Below are 21,811 nucleotides of genomic sequence, written 5' to 3' on the forward strand. Positions count from 1 at the left end.
GGTACAGGAAAAACTGGACAGCTACATACAATATAATAAAAGTGGATCACCTTCTTACACAACACACAAAAATAAACTCAAAACAGATTAAAGACCTAAATGTGAGACCAAAAACCATGAAACTCCTAGAAGAGAACATAGGCATCAGCCGTAACAACATTTTTCTAGATATATCTCCTCCAGCAAGAGAAAGAAAAGCAAAAACAAACTATTGGGACTATATCAAAATAAAAAGCTTTTGCTCAGAGAAGGAAACTATCAACAAAATGAAAAGGCAACTTACTGAGTGGGAGGAAGATCCTTCCAAATGATATATCCGATAAAGCGTTAATTTCCAAAATATATAAAGAAATTATGCAACTCTACACCAAAAAAAAAAAAAAATACAAATAATCCAATTAAAGATGTGCAAAATACTTGGGTAGACATTTTTGCAAAGACATACAGATGGCCAACAGACACTTGAAAAGATGCTCAACATCACTAATTAGGGAAATGCAAATCAAAACCACAATAAACCATTACCTTACACCTGTCAGAATGGCTAGGCTGAAAAAGACAAGAAATAGTAAGCATTGGCAAGGATGTGGAGGAAAAGGAGCCCATGTACTATTGGTGGGAATGTGGTGGCGCCAGTGTAAAACAATATGGAGCATCCCCCCAAAAAAAATTAAAAATAAAAAAAGACATGTTCAGCACAACAAAATTAAGGTTTCTTTGCTTAAGCTTTTATTCATCCATCATGATCCATGTGGTTTTGTAAGGAGTAGACTTATGTATTAAATCGATAGGATGGGACTATCATTTCTTTTAAGTCTTCAAGAGTGAAACTGATATCTATTATTCCCCTCAGCATATGGTAATTTTAAAAATATATTAGCTTTGTTGGAATGGACCAATTTCAGACATTTCCACTTAGCCTTCACCATTAGGATAATTCTTCCACCACAGGTCAAGGAATTAATGTGGGGTTGTATGAACTTTCAAGTATGTCCATTTTTTTTTTTTTTTAGTCCATTTCAATATGCGGCAGCTTTCAAGGAAATGTCTACCAGATACTTTTGTGGATCCAGGGGACCCACTATGAATTTCAGCTGCTCTATGAGCTGGCTTACTGGTAATGATGTTGATGGGGTAGCACTTTGAATTTCTGGGTATCAGTATCAGTTGATGCTCCATGTCAAATAATTTTTGAAACAACCTGCTATTATTCTTTGCCCCGATTCATGGTTACCCAAGTAAATGCCACAGGCCCTGATATTTCAGGGTCTTTCTTCATAGGGATCAGGCTTCTCTCTGAGTTAGTAGATTCTAGGTCTGGAAACTAGGTCAGATCTGAAAACTGGGTCAGGGATTGTGACTTTAATCAGGCAGTTTCTTTCAACATCCTGAACATTCTTCCTCAATTTCTTGTCATAACATAAATTAAACGATACCTGTGTTGGCTACCTTTGCACTATGCCTCTAGAAATATCATCAATTTTTAACCATCTCCATACTTCTTCGTAGTTTGGGCCACTCCTGGCTATTGCTTCAGCCTCGCCCCTCATTGCAATAATTGCACACCGTTTTCTTCTGATGGTTAAATAACATCACCTGGCCTCTGTTGCTTTGGGAATTTAGTTTTATAATAACATCTAATGCCCCTGCCTATGTTCTACAGAGGACACCACCGCCAAGCTTCCCCGTAATGTGGATGTCCAGTCTCACCACTGATTTCCTTACCAACTTACTAAATGGGGTTTCCTCTGGTCCTTTACTGAGCATATTTGGCTGTTGGGTTTTATAGCCTTACATAGTATATCCACTTTAGGATATCTACTTTGGGATAGGAAAAAAGATTATGGGTTTTATTAAATGCTGCCAGAACATCCTCTCCTCTGGCTTTTGCGTTTTATGTTGAATTTTACCTTTTGATTAGTCACCCTATGCCTCCCATTCTCTTTAATGACTCAATGGTGCACCCAGTTCCAATAGTTGCTTTTCCCCCCTCATATCTCAAGCAAGCGAGTCCTTGTAACTAAGGGTAGTCAAATAATCCAGTCCTAGCCAGGCATGGGTGGGGCCAGAGAAGAATGTTTGGTGCTCAGTTAATCCACTAAGATGTCTCTTGATGCTACATGCCCAGTTTTAACAGTGAACAGTCAAGAACAGCAGCCATGAGGCATGGCATGGTAACCAGCCACAAGGGCATGGTAACCCCGAGTTCAGATTCTTCAGGGATGAGGGTGTAGATCACCCCACCAGCAGAGGCGCTAGCTGAAGGTGAGGGCATCTAGACCAAGCGGTTGAAGAGGAGAATGGTAAGCATTAGTTACTGACCGGAGATCAATTACCATCTTGAGGTGTAGTTCCTACTCTTGCTAACCCTCTTTTTATACTTCCCCTGGAAATGAGAGCCACCAGCATCCTGGAGAAGCTGTTCCCAGGTGGGCAAACTCACTGTAAGAACCAGTGCATCTGAGCAGGGAAAGGATGCTCTTTCAGCCCTGAGCCCTTCAGGGTGACATATCTCTCATCATCTGCTGGCAAGTAGAGCTACTGACTACTCACAGATGTGTCCCGCACTGGAGTAGCGAGCAGGTATAGACATTTCTGTGCTCAAAATTATGTCACCTCAAAGGGGGTGGCCTAGAAGCAATGACTGTTGAATGTGGGGACACAAAAGCCCAAGCCCTTTGCCTTAAGTTGGGGCAACTCTGAAAGATCATTCAGCTCCAAAACTCGCCATGGGACTGGCTAAGACCTTATTTGTGACCTTGCAGATCTGCTTCTTCTCTGCCCAACCTTGCCTTCCTCACTTTCTTACAGGTATACACCCTGGGAGGAGTTTCTAGTTAATTCTTCCAGATGCAACTCTTCATCTACAAATCTGCTTCTAGGGAACAACATTAAACCAGTGTAGCTGGGTTTCTATTGACGCAGCCAAAGAACAATCCCCAGTGAGGATATAGTTTGAGAAATGGGGTCCTCACTGGTACATTTCAAATCACAGACATCTATGGTGCTCTTATTTTTCTAAGTAGCCTTTAGTTAAAAGAGCAAAAAGTCTTATAATTTAAGTGGCAGGTAATTAGTAAGCTGAAATTAGGCAGAGACATAATTTCTTAGACTTCATGGCAAATGGGAGAACCCATGACTGAGTAGACTTCTTGGAGACCCTGAGCAGACACACCCTGAGATAATTATGACTTAATTCAATTGCTTTTTCTTTTCAATTAGCTCAAATTAATTTCTGCTTTTGTATTTCTGAATTATTTCTTCTTGTTTTGTAAGAAAATATTTTTCCTCATTCCAGCTCTCAAGTTGAATGCATAAAGCATTTATTTTAATTCATATGTTCGAAAAAATCAAAGCCATATTTTTTTTGGAAATCAATCACATTTTATCTCAGAGAACACTAAATTGATTCTTTCAGATATAATTCAAACAGCTTATATATGTGGATGTTAAGACAAAAAGATCTAAGCTCTCAGTTGGTTTTTTGTTTGTTTGTTTGTTTCCATGACCTAACCACAACTTCAACATCACAAAAAGATACTGTTTCATTTATGTTTTTGCTTTTGTCCTATTTTTCTTTCTTTCTTTTTTTTTATTTCTTTTCAGCATAACAGTATTCATTGTTTTTGTACCACACCCAGTGCTCCATGCAATACATGCCCTCCCTATTACCCACCAGCAGGCTCCCCCAACCTCCCACCCCCCCCGCCCCTTCAAAACCCTCAGGTTGTTTTTCAGAGTCCATAGTTTCTCATGGTTCATCTCCCTTTCCAATTTCCCTCAACTCCCTTCTCCTCTCCAGCTTTTGTCCTATTTTTATTCCCACTGCAATTTAAGCATAGGCACTTGAAAAATTTTATCCTATATAAAATAAAATTAACCTTCCAAGTATATAAAACTTCAATATATTATATAGTAAATCCAACATTTCTAGAATTTTTAAAGTTTGGATTTTAGTACAATAAATCATAGCAAGATATTCAGGACAGTATCTCTAATAAACTTGAAATCTGAAAATAATATTGATTTCTACCAAGGTTATTTTAGTGCATTCATCTAATCATCATTTTTCTGTCTCAAGAGAAATTGTAAAAACAAAAATATCATGTATAAAATACTTTTAAGTGTTTTATACATCTGAATTACATTAAACACATTAAACATCTGAAGACACTATCTTTCATATTTGTAAGAAACTTTCTACAAAGCAGTGTTTGAATCTGAGATGCTTCTTTTGACAATAATGTTTATAAATCCATGAATTTAAATTCTCTGTTTCTTCCTTTCTTGTTTTCCCTTTGATTCTTGTTCTCTTTTTTTTTTTTCAGTCTTTTCCAACACCAATTGTATTAATTCTACTAGTTGAGATCTAGGCTTGTCATTTTCATGATAATGGTAGCCAATATGAGGGGAAAAATTAAAAGAAAGCAAACAAGAGAATGGCAAAAAAAAAAAAAAAAAAAAGAGAGAGAGAGACAAAGATCTCTCCTAGTATATTCTAATCCATAAATGTATCATTTTCACAAATCTCAACATTCCATATTCTGTTGTGAGATCCTTCCTGAGTTCAAGAAACCAAGAAATTAACAAAATATGCAATTTTATGTTGGTTAGGCATAGAATTGAATTTAAATCTTAAAACTTAAGGGTGATGTGACCTTGGGGAAGTTCTGTTAAACTCTCTGAAGCACAGTTCCCTCTTTCATACATGGAGAGAATGCCTTCCACGCAGACTTGGTATTACAATTAGACATAAACACATAACATGCATTGGACAGAGCTTGTTCATTCATTCACTCACTGTCACATTTGACAAACAACTAATGAGCACCTTCTGCATGCTAGGTGTTATGTTAGGTTCCAGAGTGTACTTCAAGTGTTTGAGAAATAAAAATGGTACATTTCAGGCATACAATAAGTGGTAACTGTTAAAAGACTAGAAAATATACTCCAGAAAGAAACTTAATGACTCCAGGAGGAAGTAATGGCATGTGGGAATCGACAGTGAGCCCAGAAACTATACAAACTTATTATTCATTCCCTTCAAGTGTTGACTGACAAAAATGAAGAACAAATGAGGGACTTAAAAGCTTTCTAAAGTTAGTAAGATGTTCTGGGAGAGGTCATAGACAGTGATATACTCTAGATATTAGAAAATACAAAATCTGACTATAAATATTAATTATGTTTACTTTAAATGTAAATGCTGAAAGACTGAAAAGAGAATATTTAGTGTTTTCTATCTAGTAAATAATAAGATGGAAAAGATAATCTTTCTACAAAGGGAAGAGGGGAGTTAAAAATAACAGAAATTTCTAGAAAAAATCAAAAACAGATTAAAATGTCAGAGATAAAGGGCATGACATATACCTGGTGATAAAGAAAAATTTTAAACTGAGATCCCTGGTGTTGTAAAGCATTTGAAAACTATGAAGACAGGCTAGGAGCATCTCAGCATTCTGGTGAGGGCTTCACCAGGGCTTTCACATTATAGATTTGCTGAACTTAAGCAATAAATATCTTTCTGGGTTTGCTTCTGTTAGTTGATTTTTTTTTTCTACTCAAAGGTAGAGTTACAGTCTGCACTCTCTAGACTATATAATAAAAAGTTAGCTGAAACATTTGTAAATTCCTATAAAATGTATTGTTAGATATTGGGACATTTTCATGACATATTGTCACTCACAACAATTTCACCTGCTAAAAATTAAATTTTACTTACTGACTTTTGTTTCATGAATTTTATGGAATAACAAACATTCTTCATTTCTCTGTAAAAGATAAGTTTGTGTCCTGTAGCCCCTGAGTGCTTGGGGCTTACAGTCTACTCTCACATATTTATGTACTGTAGCTCCCACTTGCTAAGTTTAGTTTTGTTTCTGCCAAATATTTATTATTTTAATGACATAATTTAAATATTTCTGTATATCAATGAAATATGAATGGGAAATGGAAGAGAGATTTGTGTGAATATTAAGTTAAATGCTTTGGAATAACACAATAAAGAAAAAAATGGGTGAAAATGATGTTAAATTAGGGGAAAACAAGATATTTAGAAAAAAATTGTCAGTGTGCCTGGGTGGCTCAGTCAGTTAAGTGTCTGCCTTTGGCTGAGGTCATGACCTTAGAGTCTTGGGTCAAGCCCACATCAGGCTCCCTGTTCAGCAGGGAGTCTGATTCTTCCTCTCCCTGCTCCTGCTCTCTTTCACTCACACTCTCTTTCTCAAATACAGTAAATAAAATGTTTTTTTAAAATTGTCAACCATGGAAATCTAGAAGGATTTTAGCATGCTTTTTGCTTCACTATAGTATTTGAATTCCTGTATCCTTTCAAACAATTGAAACTGGAAATCTTAGTCAATATTATTAGTGTAGCTTATGCAAGAAAAACCAGGGGAAATTCCCACCAAAGGATATATTCTCAAGGGTATAGCTTTCACCCTACACCAAAAGATTGGAACTTGAATACATATTTATTCACTTTAAGTTAACATACAATAGAATATTGATGGTATTTATCATTTTTTATTGTTCTCTAATTTAACTAATTTTCCAGATTAGTTAACTATCAGAATCAATAGTGCAAATATTTCTCTGGTATTTTATGCACTTATTTCATATTATACAAAGTTAATTAATTTTAGTAGAGGAATAAGTCACTTGCTTTTGCTTCTGCCTCTCAACTGGATTTCAGTCTTCTGGTTGAGCTATAATGTTTGATCTGACGATACAATAGAACTCTGACTGTATCATGACTTCACATAGCCATACTTGGAGTTTTAGTGTGTAAAGACATAGTATAGCCAAGTGAATTTTCTGTGTTGGTCATTTTTGCAATGTATGCTCACTCCATTTAATTGTAACATAATATGTTAGTTATTTCTCCAATTATTTGTGAGTCCTAAAGCCTTTTTTTCTCCAACACATAACTGATTTACCCTCATTTTAGTAGCAACAATTGACTTGTGATTCACTAGTTGTGAGAACAATTGCAGCAAGCCTCTGGTTTGTTCTGGAACAGAGTAGTTAGCTTTGCCTGTGTAAGGAAAGGATGTCTACTGGAGGCCATGTTCCTAAATTACCACTGAATTTCCAAATGTTCATTTGCGTGAGTTAGGGTATATATGTGGGTGTTCTTTTTCTGATATAATTCTGTCTTGTCATTTCATTACAGAGTAGATAGCATCTCAAACACGTGGAAGGGGGAGTCATTTGAACACCCCATGAGTTTTGGCAGCCTGGCATATCTTATTCACAATTCAGAAGGTCACTAGCAAGCATGTGGGTGCCATTTGTTCTGAAAATCAAGGCACTTAGTTGTTAAATTCACTATCATACATACTTAACCAACTATGGTATTGCAAGAAAACCTGACTTCCGGAAGGAGGCTACTTCATAGATTTTACAGCCTGATTACAGTATGGGATGGGAGGATTACCAAATGCTGGGGTGTCAGTTCTAAAGTTTAACTCCTAAATTGCCAGGCTGGGAATAGCTTACCACGTTTCTCTCTCCATTTCCATATTGATCTAACAGTAGAAATTATTCTCATATGGCCCACATCCAGTCGCTGCAGAGAGTTGGAGAGCTACAAAAACTGGCATTTACTACGATTTCACAGTATCATTTTTTTTCCCTCAAAAATTAGCAGAACTTTGGCTTAATTTGTGGAAGCGGAGGACCCCTGACATAGTAGTGATGCTCACCACCGCCCCATTTTGTATGTTTACAGAAGGGCAACCTAGCCTAAGAACCTTCTTTAAAAGATCTTCTGGCATTTTCCAGACACTTCCTTTTCAGAAGAAAAATGTTTTAAATGTGTAAAAAGCATCTGACAGCTGCCACGGGGCCGACTTCACACTCCGCCAGTATCGGAGAGGCCGCTGTGCTGGAGTGAGTGCTGGACGGAAGTGGGGAAGTTAGTTGCAATAATCATCAAAGACTTAAGGCCAGAGGCACAAATAACCTTGCCCAGTGGCAGTCAAACTCCAAGTCTTTGGGGCTACCCACACATAAAAGGATACCGGGTGATGTGTGTGCATGGGCACAGCTGTCATTAAATCGCTGAGGTCAAGAGTAGTTCTTGACCTCAGGGAGGCTCGTAGTCACTAGTCACTGGGTGTTGGAGTCAGCGCCATAGGGCTGCGTCTCCAAGTTGTTCTCAGACCAAAGTCGGGCAGGGGGAGGTCGGTTTTCAAGTAGCCCTGGGAAGGTGTTTCCTAACTTTCTGATTCTCTAGAACCCCCAGCACAGGTCTGTAAGTATCATTTACCCCATCACCTCAAGTGGCCTGCAGGTCCGCTCATAGGACTCTCTTGGGATGGTTTGCTAACTCTGGCACCTGTTTCTCTGCGCCGCGGTGTTCTTGCTGTGGAGTGGGGGGTGACCGGGTACCTCTCTCGGGGGTGAACGTGAGGCGCAGGGGAGCCACATGTGTGGTGTGTGTGAACAGACACCTGCTCCGCCCTTCTCTTTTCTCCTCGCATGCCCTGTCTTCCCCCAGGGCTGGGCTGAGAGGGGGACGGGGGTCCCCGGGGCGGGTGGGGGGCGTGTGGTAGGGGGTTTGCCTGGAAATACTCTTCTTTGTGTTCTGGGTGAATGGGCATTACAGATTTTTTTTTAAGATTTTATTTATTTATTTGACAGAGAGAGAGAGATCACAAGTAGGCAGAGCAGCAGGCAGAGAGAGGAGGAAGCAGACGCCGCTGAGCAGAGAGCCTGATGCGGGGCTCGATCCCAGGACCCTGAGATCATGACCTGAGCCGAAGGCAGAGGCTTTAACCCACTGAGCCACCCAGGTGCTCCTAGAATTTTGTTTTTAATCGGAGAGGCCGTCTTGGACTGCGGGTTTTCTTGGACATTTGCCTGGGAAATGGTGCTCGGTTGGGGATGGGCGGGGGAGGAGCGGATCCCAGCGCCGGGGCAGGAACAGGCTGACAGCTCGGTGCCCACACTGAAAAGTTTTCTGTTTTCTGTCTTCCTCCTCCACATGCCTGCTGTGCAACTCGGAAGGCATAAAAGAATGAAAGGAGAGGGACAGTGGCCTCTGGGTTGGGACTGAATGCGTGGGAACGTGGGAGGTAATGTGAGAAGGAGAATGGAGAGCTCTGGCTGTTAAAAATCTGTAAAATGAAATTTGAGGAGCATTGCACCTATTGATTGCCAATCTCGCCTGAGGGACCAATTAATCTTGATGAGATTTGCCAGTCAGTGTGGGGTTAATGCATCCTCATGGAAATCAGACAAAGGGCATCAGACTGTTAAATTCAAAGACCAAGTCTCGGGGGCATCTATTTAACAGTCCTCTGCGCTTATCTATCTGTACTATGTCGTTCATTATCCTGTGCTTTTTCCATGTCACGATAGACATCATAGGATCATGACGTCTTTTGATTCCCAGCGTCTCGCAGGATACCTTGCAAATAATAGGGACACTGTGATAAATAAATCTTTAAAAAAAAAAAAATAGGGACACTGTGTAAGGAGAGAAAAATAAGAGGAAAGCTAGGAAAAGGAAAAGAAAGGAATGAAAAAGGGCAGGAAGTTTAAAAGGAAGGGAGGGAAGGAGGGAGGGAGAGAGGAAGGAAAATTCAGGCTAGTGTTTATTTTTATAGCTGTTGTCAATGACTGCAGACAAATTATTTTCTTAAAGAGCTCTAGGAAGGAGTATTGTATAATCTTTCCCAATAATATATTCCAGAGAGCAACAATTTGAGCAGACATGTTATGAAGACCATAGATCTTTATATAATTTAATCTTTACTCTGGAAGAGTAAGTTTTAGGGATATAAGAAATGTATTAAAGAGAAGTTAATCTGGTTAATTGTAGACAGTACATATATTTAAAAAAAAAAAAGCCACGTTCAGTTGCGGGGGGTGGGGGGAAAGGTGATGTGATCCAGCAAATATTTCGCATAATGCAATTGAAATGCTATTGTGTTATTTATCAAGAGTCCTTCCAGAGTACAAATATGAACTTTTCACCTATTTTTAATTCCTTGGTACATTGTATAAACTAAACCATTGTGCTTTTGTTAAACCAGAACACCTTTCAAAATTTTCTTAGCCTCTTGAGGTTGATGAATTATTTATTGTTAAGTAATTTAGTTGCCAGAAGGAGACATTCTAATGAGATTTTGGAAGCGAAATATGAAAAGTCTTATGCTTTTGAAAGAAAATAGTGCATTTGTTGAGAAGTGGTTTTACTTCTATTTGATGATTAGCTCAGCACTTAATACATGTGCCATTTCTCACATCTGTTGCTAACTAGCTTACCAACCCCAACTTGTAAGGGGGAGGCAGCATTTCCCACTGCTATTTCTACCGGTGCTCATTGAAAAATATCTTGAAAAAAGTTTAATATTGTAAATGTCTGCTAGAGGTAAAATGGTGATTAGAAAAAAACACAATTCCTTCATAGATGTGTTAATTAAAAGTAAGATGTCAAGATTTTAATTATAAAGGAAATATGCCCCTCAATTCCGGTTTCCTTGGGTACTAGGACAGACTTCTAAACGTTTAGTGTTTACTTCTAGACTGAGCAAACGGGAAGGGGCTCAGAAATATTTCAGCAAACACTTCAGTGTAGTTTTTGTGTCTCTAAAGGTGTGAATATAAATGTCTACTTAGGGCTTCTTCCTTTCCCACTTTAAAGGGGAAGCTGGAGGCTTTTCTATGATGTGTAACTTGTAGCTGATGGAGTGTGCCTCTAGCTGTATATGTGCTTTTTACATATGGATCCTTCAAGCACCCCAGCCATCCCAGGGACACAGTCATTTTTTGTTGAGTTGAACTTGAGAAGGACGGTTTGAATGAATGCTTGATGACTCCTGAGTTATGCCCCTCTCATTGCCTGTCACAATGATTCCATGTGCATTAGCGTGGAATATCAAAAATTCAGCCTTGTTCTTAGAGTCTGTTCATGCAAATACAAACTTTTTCTCTTTAAATTCAGTAAGTAGCTCAATTTCAGGGACCATAAATATATACTGTATAAAGCAGGTAGCGTTTAATGAATGAAAACAGAACACACACTTGGCCTTCCCATCAACCATGTGCTACTTTTCCTAAGTGGAGACACTTATGCATGAATTTTTACATTCATTGGAAGAAAAGAAATGGTAAATTATCATTTTTATAATTGAGGAAAGCCTATTTCATTTTCTTGGAAGTTAAAGATTGTTTAATTGATTTTCCTCACACTCTTCACTATGAAATTGGCAGAGATTAAACATGGAATGTTTCTGCTTAAAGTGATTGTTTTTCAGGAGTAAGAGCCAACTGTGTATAAACTATGAGAATGGAAATCATATCCTCACCGCACTGGTGTCTCTGTATGAGGCTATCCTTGAATCCTTTCCTGGGAAGACTTCATACAGGCGGAAATGTATCAGCTTTGAGAGACTTGGGTTAGTAATGGCCTTAGATGAGGTTCAAATGAAGACTACCTTCGCAAAAGATGTGAGGTCACATGTTCAGAGTGTCAGCAGCAATATTAGTGACTCCTGAATACATCCCACAGAGCACTAAGCAGGCTAAGACAGGTTCTTTGAACCAAATTGACCAGAAAATGCTTTTTGAAAATGGGTTTAGTTTATACTTTGGAGAGTATGTGCAGACACATGCTCAACTCTGTTGGTCCATAAGTGTTTCAAGAAAATGACAAGAGAGAGTTTTTAAAGAAAGACGATTTAATAATGGGGATGGTGAGTCTGTTCATCCACACTGAAGGAAAAGAGGGAACTAAAAGGAGACTGTTAGAGCTGGAAAGGGCAACGGCGCTAATTTACACGTTCAGCTCCTCCATTTTGTAACTTACCAAAGTGAGTTCGAGGAAGACAAATGAAAAACTTAGTCTGTGGTGAACAGAGCTGAGACTTCAATTCTGAACTTCACGTTACTTTTCTGTAAGAGGACACCTTGAATTAATGTAACCCCAAGCATCTGGAGTTTTTAAAGAATTATGTGAAACTGTATGTGGGATATTTAATCCTGCTGAGAAAATGGAGCCATTCCTCAATGTTCTCATGCTAGTGGTGCTGGTGTGGAGAGAGGAAAGAAGAATCATGCTATTAAACAAGAGGAAGCAGGTGGTCGGATAGATGTGACTCTAACACAGACTGTGAGACTGATAGTAGGGGAGATAAGTTGAAAGTATGGCATCCGGCGAAGAGAAGCTAGATTAAAAATAACACTACAGGGGTGCCTGGGTGGCTCAGTGGGTTAAAGCCTCTGCCTTCGGCTCAGGTCATGATCCCAGGGTCCTGGGATCAAGCCCCGCATCGGGATCTCTGCTCAGCGAGGAGCCTGCTTCCCTTCCTCTCTCTCTGGATGCCTCTCTGCCTACCCATGATCTCTGTCTGTCAAATAAATAAATAAAATCTTTAAAAAAAAAAATAACACTACAAATGCCCAGGTAGTATATAAATAAAGAACTGCATGGACATAAGTGACACCCAATTGAGGATAGTTTTTTTTTTTTTTTAATTAATTTATTTATTTTTATTTGCTTATTTACAGCATAACAGTGTTCATTGTTTTGGCATCACACCCAGTGCTCCATGCAGTACGTGCCCTCCCTATTACCCACCACCTGGTTCCTCAACCTCCCACCCCACCCCACCCCCTCCCACCGCCCCTTCATAACCCTCTGGTTGTTTTTCAGAGTCCATAGTCTCTCATGGTTCATCTCCCCTTCCAGTTTCCCTCAACTCCCTCTCCTCTCCATCTCCCCATGTCCTCCATGTTATTTGTTATGCTCCACAAATAAGTGAGACCATATGATGCTTGACTCTCTCTGCTTGACTTATTTCGCTCAGCATAATTTCTTCCAGTCCTGTCCATGTTGCTACAAAAGTTGAGGATAGTTTTTAATTGAAGGGTGAGAGAGAGTGGCACAATCTGGGAGAGGTAACTGAAATACTGTATTACAATAATATTTCATTTTAAGCTGGAGATGTTATTCTCTAAACTTGCACACATCTTAAATATTGTATAATGACTTTTTATAAGTTTGTGCAAGAGCAGTCTTTAACTTAAGATGCGGTCATAAATGTTATGTGTGCTTATGCTCATTTGCATTACTTTTCCCATCCTACCACGCAAATCCTGGTTTTAAGATACAAAGATATAATATTGATATTAAGTTGTCAAAATTTAACATTTCACACGATCACATTATCAACAATGTTCAGACCCTATTAGCGGCCTTTTGTCTGTCTCTCACTCCAGTTGTCACGACCTATTGCCACCAGATTTGTCCCCACTCACCAACTTGTGCTTGGGCCAACCTGGCACTTGGGCTCACGCACTCACCATCTCCTACAAGCTCAGAGCAGTACATAAACATGCTTGCTTGCTTGCCTGTCTTCTTTCTCACTGACGGGGATAATCCATTTCACTAGGTTCAAACACTTGAATGCTACAAACTTCAGATTCCCTTAGCGAGCAGTTTATACAATACGTTCTTCTTGATCGTTTCAGGAGCAGTACGTCCTCGGGTCAGTAAATTGAGTCCGTACAGTTCTGAATGCAAACAATATGAAGATTCACAAATGACTATTTTGCACATTAAGTCATGAATTAACCTAACAGGCATGTGTTTTTCATCTCATTGAACTCTTCTCAACTCTCTGATACCTAAAGCTCCACTGAATTAATGTTCACAAAGTGTCAGTAATATACTAGGACATCACTAAGTCTTTCATCTAATTTTCTCCTGCCAAGAATAGAGACTGTTCTCTGTCTTCATCATCCAGCTTCTATTTTTTTTTTAAAGATTGTATTTATTTATTTGACAGAGAGAGATCACAAGTAGGCAGAGAGGCAGGCAGAGAGAGAGAGGCGGAAGCAGGCTCCACGCTGAGCAGAGAGCCCGATGCGGGGCTCGATCCCAGGACCCTGAGATCATGACCTGAGCCGAAGGCAGAGGCTTTATCCCACTGAGCCACCCACGTGTCCCACCCAGCTTCTATTTTAACTGAGTCATCTGAGAAAAAAAAAAGAAAAGAAATTCTTCTTGGGTGCAACAAAATGTCTACCCAGGTTTAAAGACGTGATAATGCAAAAATCTCAAAAATCTCATGGGAGTGACCATACGGAGTGAGGCTCTGTGAAAGCATATGGCACTGTACTGCCCTCCAAACAGGGCATCACGATGGTCTGACTTCTCAGGAGACAGCAAACGTACATAGGCAGGAGTGAAACTGGAGGCCAAGTTTATGCCATGCCACGAAGGAAGAACCTAGTTGCCAGCATAGTAAAGTCATGAAAGAGACACTAGACCTCATCTCTTATTTTCTGTGTCTCTTCTATCAAATCTCACACGGTGGCCTGTGTCATGAGGCAAGCAACAACCACAAGAAGAGAGAACTAGTTTAAAATCTTCACTATGGCCCCGTAAGTGGCGAGGTCAGATGTTATAAACTCTGGAAATTCCCAGGAGTCCATGTTCTGCTTTGAGATTATCCACTTAAAAAGGATGCCAAGGGGATCAGCTTTCCTGATTGGCCTCTACTCCTGGCCTTGCTGTTAACAATAAAACCGTAGATGCCCTCATTTCCTCTCTGCTTGTCTCCGAATGCCGTTTGTATGGAGACAATTTTCAGTGGAGGCATTCCTCTTTTACGATCCCATATTATTTTGGCTCAGCAGCCTGTGGCATCATAAAAGTCATTACTCAAAACAACGTGTAGCTAAACCACAGAGGCATGGGCTTTTTCACGCTGCCAGTTGGGAGGGGCCGCCGAGAATTTGGCCTGATGTGGACTTCTAATGGGATTATGCTGGACAGGAGAGACTCTCTCCGCTACCCTCTAGTAACTCTTTGTCGTGAAAGCTGGGAGCATTAGTCAGGGCGGGGCAGTAGCCTCTGAGAATGGATGTAGTCTCACCTTCTGGCTTCTTTAACGTCACCTTGGGCCAATTTCCAGGCAACAATTATTAATAAGGGAAAGAGCAATTATTAATAACTGAGACAAGATCCCTGAGAAGCTTCTCAAGCTGTTGGTTGGTTTTCACATGGTTCATGTAGGGCCTATGAAGGAGTTTCATGATGGTGTTATGAAAGATGGCTTAGACCTTGTAAGATGTAGATTTTTATTTTCAAATGCTGACTCTTTTTTCTTTTAAAATTCACTTGTTTGTAAATTATTAATTTTTTTCCTTGAAGTTTCTATCTTTCTCCCAATGATTTAAAGAGCTATGTGTTGGGGCGTCTGGGTGGCTCAGTGGGTTAAACCTCTGCCTTTGGCTTGGGTCATGGTCTCGGGGTCCTGGGATGGAGCCCCACATCACGCTTTCAGCAGGGAGCCTGCTTCCCCCTCTCTCCGCCTGCCTCTCTGCCTACTTGTGATCCCGTCTGGCAAATAAATAAAAATAAAATCTTTAAAGAGTTATGTGTGCATATATATGTATGAGTATTTTTGTTTTTCAGAAGTTGTGACTCAGCACTAAAACACAAGCACTGATTTACTCTAGCCACAAGAATAGTACATTGCAGTTCTCACGAAAATCTCACAAAGATGTGAGATTTTGATAATTCGATATTACCACCACTCTTTTATGAATGAAATTGACTCAGGGAAGTTAAAAAAGTTGTTCAAGTCAGGGGTGGGAGGTTGGGGCAACCTGAGGCTTTTGAAGGGTCAAGGGTGGGAGGTTGGGGGAACAGGTGGTGGGTAATGGGGAGGGCACGTTTTGCATGGAGCACTGGGTGTTGTGCAAAAAGAATGAATACTGTTACGCTGAATAAATAAAATGGAAAAAAAAATACATAGCAATTATGCAAAGTGATATATTGTAGCTAAAGGAATCTATTTTTTACTTAGTTAAAATTTGTAGCCTTTAAAGTACCTAGATGTTTACGGTTAGGCAAATATTCCTCTTTAAGTTTAGGGGTTTTTTTCTTTTTCTTCCTTTAATGGAAATAGAGTTAAGTAGTAAGTGAAATGTCTAAAGAATGGATAATTTGAGAGTTCTGTTTTCTTGCTAGCTTCCATCTGTACATGTACAATTCTATGTCTAATTTGTTTTCTTTTTTTTTTAAAGATTTTATTTATTTATTTGACAGACAGAGATCACAAGTAGATAGAGAGGCAGGCAGAGAGAGAGAGAGTGGGAAGCAGGCTCCCTGCTGAGCAGAGAGCCCGATGCGGGACTCGATCCCAGGACCCTGAGATCATGACCTGAGCCGAAGGCAGCAGCTTAACCCACTGAGCCACCCAGGCGCCCCTCTAATTTGTTTTCGACTAACATTATAACATAAGCATTTTCCACGTTGTTATAAAATCTTTGTAGACATTTTGCATGATAGTCCTTCCAAGAGTTAGAAAACCGGTTACCTAGGGGTGCCTGGGTGGTTCAGTGGGTTAAAGCCTCTGCCTTCAGCTCAGGTCATGATCCCAGGGTCCTGGGATCGAGCCCCACATCGGGCTTTCTGCTCAGCAGGGAGCCTGCTTCCTCCTCTCTCTCCCTCTCTGCCTGCCTCTCTGCCTACTTGTGATCTCTATCTGTCAAATAAATAAATAAAATCTTTAAAAAAAAAAAAAGGTTACCTACCCATTCTCCTGTTCTGTAAATATGAACAGTTCTGAATTTTTCGCTGGCACAAATAATGGTACAATAAATATTTTAGTGGCAAATGGTTCTTGTATATTTATAATTGCTTCCTTAGAACATATCACAGAAGTGAAATGAAGGGTGAAGGGGAATGAGTATTTAAAAGTTACTGATGTACATAATGAATAATTTTCCTGTGTGCTGTAAAAATAACATGTGGGTGTGAGTTAGCTGCCTTTTATTATCTCTGCAATTATATATATCTATATACCTGAACATATATACATATAGAGACCATATATATGTATATATGGGTGTATATATATACCCAAGATACATGTGTACATATATATATGTTTTATATATATATATATATCTGCATTCTATTATCTGTACAATTATAGAAATCTGTACAGAATTACAATTAATGTTGTCAGTGTATTCCAGTTTAACTGATAGAGTCAAATGCTGATTGACAAATGAAACCCATGGAATACTTCTCTGATAATTGAAAATTTAGAAAAATACACTTTTGGAAAAAAAAACCCTAAAATTATACTTAATAGATACATTGTTTCAGATAAACATCTTTAGCATTGACCAAGGACCTATTTTTATCCATTTAAATACCATATTAGTAAGTAAATATGTTAATCAACTACAGAAAATTAGATGAGACTTTAGAAGTATTAGAACACAGAGCACATAGTTGGTTACAAAACATAATAATTTGAAATGAAGCAAGAATTTTATTTATTTATTTATTTTTTTATTTAGAAGAAGGGATTTTAAAAAGCTGATTGGAATTGAACCACTAGGTGTCTTTCCTTAGCATTTGTGGGCACCCTGCATTCATTGTTTCCAAATATGCACGAAGCAAGAAAATTCCCAGGTATGTGATCCTGAAACTGAGCAAACCTAATCACCATACACGATCCTTAAACCACTAAATTAATGTATTCCAATAATAAAAGAGCTCTTGAAGAACTGTTTTCAAAGATGGCATATGTCATAGATATAAATCAACTTAGAACCAAGAAGATGTCTCAATATAGTGCCAAATAAGTGACCAAGAATATGTAAATAAGATGGATAATGTAGGTGTGTTTGTTATTTCAATTTACATGAACCTCAGTGAAATAAAAATAAAATGCTGGTTCCCAGCATTTTCATTGACAGCTCCTAGATTTTTCTCAAATGGAGTTCAAAAAGCTATTATAGAAAATCAGATCTGGAAATTATGCTCAAATCAGTCAACTTAAGAGTGAATTAAATAACATCCACTAATGGTCATTCATTGTCAGTAAAAAAAGTCATGAATTTAAACAAATATTTGTATTTTATGTTACATATTATGATAGTTACTTTGTAAAGAAACTATTCCTCTTCTCTATGGAATAGTGCCATTTTGGATGTTTTCCTGGTCCTTTGTGAGACCCCTGAGACTAAACATACCTTGTCAGCCTCCCTGCTCTGCACTCTCCATGTTGACAGATATCCAAGGACCTTGCTTCCTTTTTCAGGGCACTCCCACGAAGCAAGGGCAGAATGTACCTCAACCCTTATATTACCAGACTTCTATGTGTTCAATCATCTCTTCTTACAGCATTACAACACAGACACATGCACACACGTGCACACGCACACTCAATCAGCTCCAGTGGGGGAAAGTGTGAATCCCTCTCTTTCCAACACTAAACAACATCTAATTCTCCCTTAGAGAGAGTTTCAGCTCTCCCCCTTTCCCCTTGGTCAGTGGAAGCCTAAGAGGTTTCTCTCTCCTTTTCAATACTTTCCAGCTTTGGCTCTTGGTTAGAGACACTGAAAAACATACTTAGTGTAGTTATTGAGTTTCCAGCAAGCCTTTCTCTAGAGAATTTCAAGACTCAAGTCCACTGTGGAGTGTGGAGAACAGGCATAAATCACATCCTCACCATGCACATTTTTCACAATGGACTCAACCTACATACACTTGAAAGACACTGAAGGGGGAATACATTTTCTTGATGATGAATGGCTATTACAAACCTTAGAATTAGTTTCATCAGGCAAGCTCTTTATTGACCACGCTCTATTTCTACCGCACTTCAAAACCCAACACACCACATTATATGTTGCAATGAAATTGACATCAAGATCACTTTCTCCTCTACTAGTCTGTAAACATCTCAAGAACAAGAAGAACTTTGTCCCACTCATTTTTCTGTCCCCCAAACCTAGCAGGGTGCCTGGTCTTTAAGAACACTCAGTAAGTACTTGTTGAATGAATGAGTGAATGAGTGAATGAATGGTAGTCTTTTTGGTTTCAGTGTTTGAACCACCTCAGTCTTAATCCTTACTGGCAACTTTTGTGAATCACTGTAACATAGGCTGGCTGGAGTATAAAAATGCCAAGAGGGGAGACCAATGATTAGGAGACAAGGAGAGGAGGACTTAGCAATTTTAGTAACAACATCATATTTTAACTCATCCTCTTCTCATGAGTAGAAGAACATCCAATCCAGGGGTGTTCCAATTGTGGACTGAATTTGTCAGGTGTGTGATATTATATAGAAGAATAAATCATCTTTCTAGCCATGTCAGGAAATAGATTTATTTCATTATTTTTTCCTCTATAATATATTAATATGTTATGTTAAAGTATGCTAAACTATTTTATATTTTATATATGTATGTTAAACTATTTTATATATGTTAAAGTATGTTAAACTATTTTATATTTTATAGTTTAAATAATGGCTTTCATACCATTATCATATATAATCTTAAAAATATATTAAAATTTAAGAATTGATAGTCAGAGAGGTTAAGTGTCTTGATAATGATGACACAGCCAGAAGGGGGTAGACTCCAACCTAAGTCATCTCACTCCATATATTCTTTCCATCATGTTATAGCTGCAAGACCTTATAAGGAAGAACCCAAAGGTGAATCAGACATAGACGCCCTAAGACGTGTAGGTGAGATCACTGACCACATTTCGGGTTAGAACTTGGAAGTCCCATCAGAGAAATAGAAATAACTTGCAATGGAAGGATAAAGGAGTGAGAGTTGATTTCCACCTGGGGAAGGAAGAAAGCCTTCACAGATTGGTGAATGAAAAGGACTTCTAGGATGCCAGGAATTTGGAAATTTGGGTTGTAGAGAAAGATTATTTTGAGTTGAAGAAAGGACAGAAGCAAGCACAGGGCTTGGGTTGTGGATCAGGGAACAGCAAGTGGCTTGGTTTGGCAGGATCTTGAGTGGGTGTAGCGCACAATATGGTCGGAAAGGTCAGCTGGGGCCAGATTGTGAAGGAACTTGAATTCCAGACTAAGGCGTTCAAATTTGTTATGGAGACAGTGATCACTGGGGATGGAAGTTTTCTGCATGGACCATGAAACTGTTGAGCAGGGCGAATGAGATGCCTGGACCATGGCCACTGAACTCATATCCCCCGTTTTTATCAAACCAAATATGTGTGCACCTGTTTCTCCGGCTGATGTCAGGAAATCCTTTGATATTTCCCCAGGGTAATATTTTCCTTGTATACCTCAAAAAGGGAAACTGAAAATCCTATGAGCATTTCCAAGAAATGGGCTGTCACAGGGCAATGAGCCCTGACTTCTGCCCGACAAAACAGGTCTGCTTTGGACAGGGTGTGCACTGCACACACTCAATTGATAGCAATGCGAAAAGCAGATATTCCATCTGCCAACGATAAAACACATAAAATCACACAGGAATGTACAGTATGCTGGTTTGAACTACATAGGCGTTTGCCTCAACCGGAGAGAAAAGACCTGCCTATTTATGTCCCCCTGGTAAGGACATTAGGGAGGAAAAGCTTTGATGTTTAAGCAATCATATAATTGACTCTACTGTTGGATCCAGAAGCCCAGGGTTGGTTTCAGGAATGAGCACTGAACATTTTTAATGGCACGATGAGTAAAGGAGGCGTGTGGCAAAAAATGTTAGGCAGATAGACTATTATCCAAAATATCCTGATTATGCAGATTTTCAACTTTCCCTCTCAACGGGTACGCCCCTAGTCTGGCTGAATTTTGCCTTCAGGGTCTATATCCCTGGGATAATAATAATCTAAAAAACAACATAGATCCTCAAACGTGGTGGCCAGCTATTGTGTACACGTTTGGAGAGGGCCAGGTAGATGGAAAGGACTCAGATGGCTGCAGGAGGACACATCTGTCCTACGATTCTGTGATTAGATCTAGAGCCAATTTCTCATCCTTTCACTTCGCCCCGTACAGCCAGTGAATGTGCTCAGTCCTATCGATTCCTCTTGGACAAAACGACAACCATCTGCTTCTTTCTGTCACCAGCTTTGTCCAGAACTTCATTGCCTTCTTCCTGGATTAGTGTAATAGTTTCCTAACTGATTTTCCTGCCTTTGGCCTCCTCCTTCCCATCCAATCTGCAGACTACCTCCTTTTTCCCCTGTCCAACCTGAAACCATTCCAAACTAACATTCTTAAAATACTGCTCTCTCTCCGTTACTCATCTGTTCATGCCACTGCATGGTTCCCCATCGCCTGCTCTGCAGCCGGGCGGTCAAGTGTTCCTGATTAGGTGCACCGAGGAGCTTAAACTCCTCCCTTGCAGCTTCTATCAGCACATAACTCTGCACGGGGCCACACCATTCACATTTTTGGTTTGTTTGGTTTTGGACATTTTTCTCCTCTTCATGCCCTTCTTTAACACGCTCTTTGCTCTAACCTTCCCCTTTATCAGCCTAAATCTCAACTTTTCCATGGTTACTCCAGTCCACTTGGGTGTCTGAGTTTTCAGAGTATCTTTCCAAATTTATTTATATCTGTACTCCTAACTCTGGCGCTAGCTTACAGACTGCCTTGTTTGGTTATTCAATCTCTTTGCATCGAGGATTGTCCCCCCCAAACACTTTTATGTGCTGTGAGAGCAAGGATCGTTTGTAGCTTCGCTTTTGTAACCTCTCGTGTTCAGCAGCTTCATAGGATGATCTAAAAAGAAATGCTTTCTTAAATGAACTTAAAAGAACTGCATTCTTTTCACCAAAGAAGGTAAATACATGGTAACGAAGTTTAGCTAACTTACTTTATCCCAAAACCAGAGAAATGATTAAAAAGTGAGATTAAAAAGATTTTTAAAAAGTGAGATAAATAGTGACAGCTAACAATTAAGTTTGTTGCTTCTTTTGTTCCAACATACTTTCATAAACATTAGATACATTATTTTATTTAATATCTTCAGCGATCTTGTGAGGTAGGCACTACTA

The sequence above is a fragment of the Meles meles genome, chromosome 2, assembly GCF_922984935.1.
Source record: "Meles meles chromosome 2, mMelMel3.1 paternal haplotype, whole genome shotgun sequence".
NCBI classification, from domain to species: domain Eukaryota; kingdom Metazoa; phylum Chordata; class Mammalia; order Carnivora; family Mustelidae; genus Meles; species Meles meles.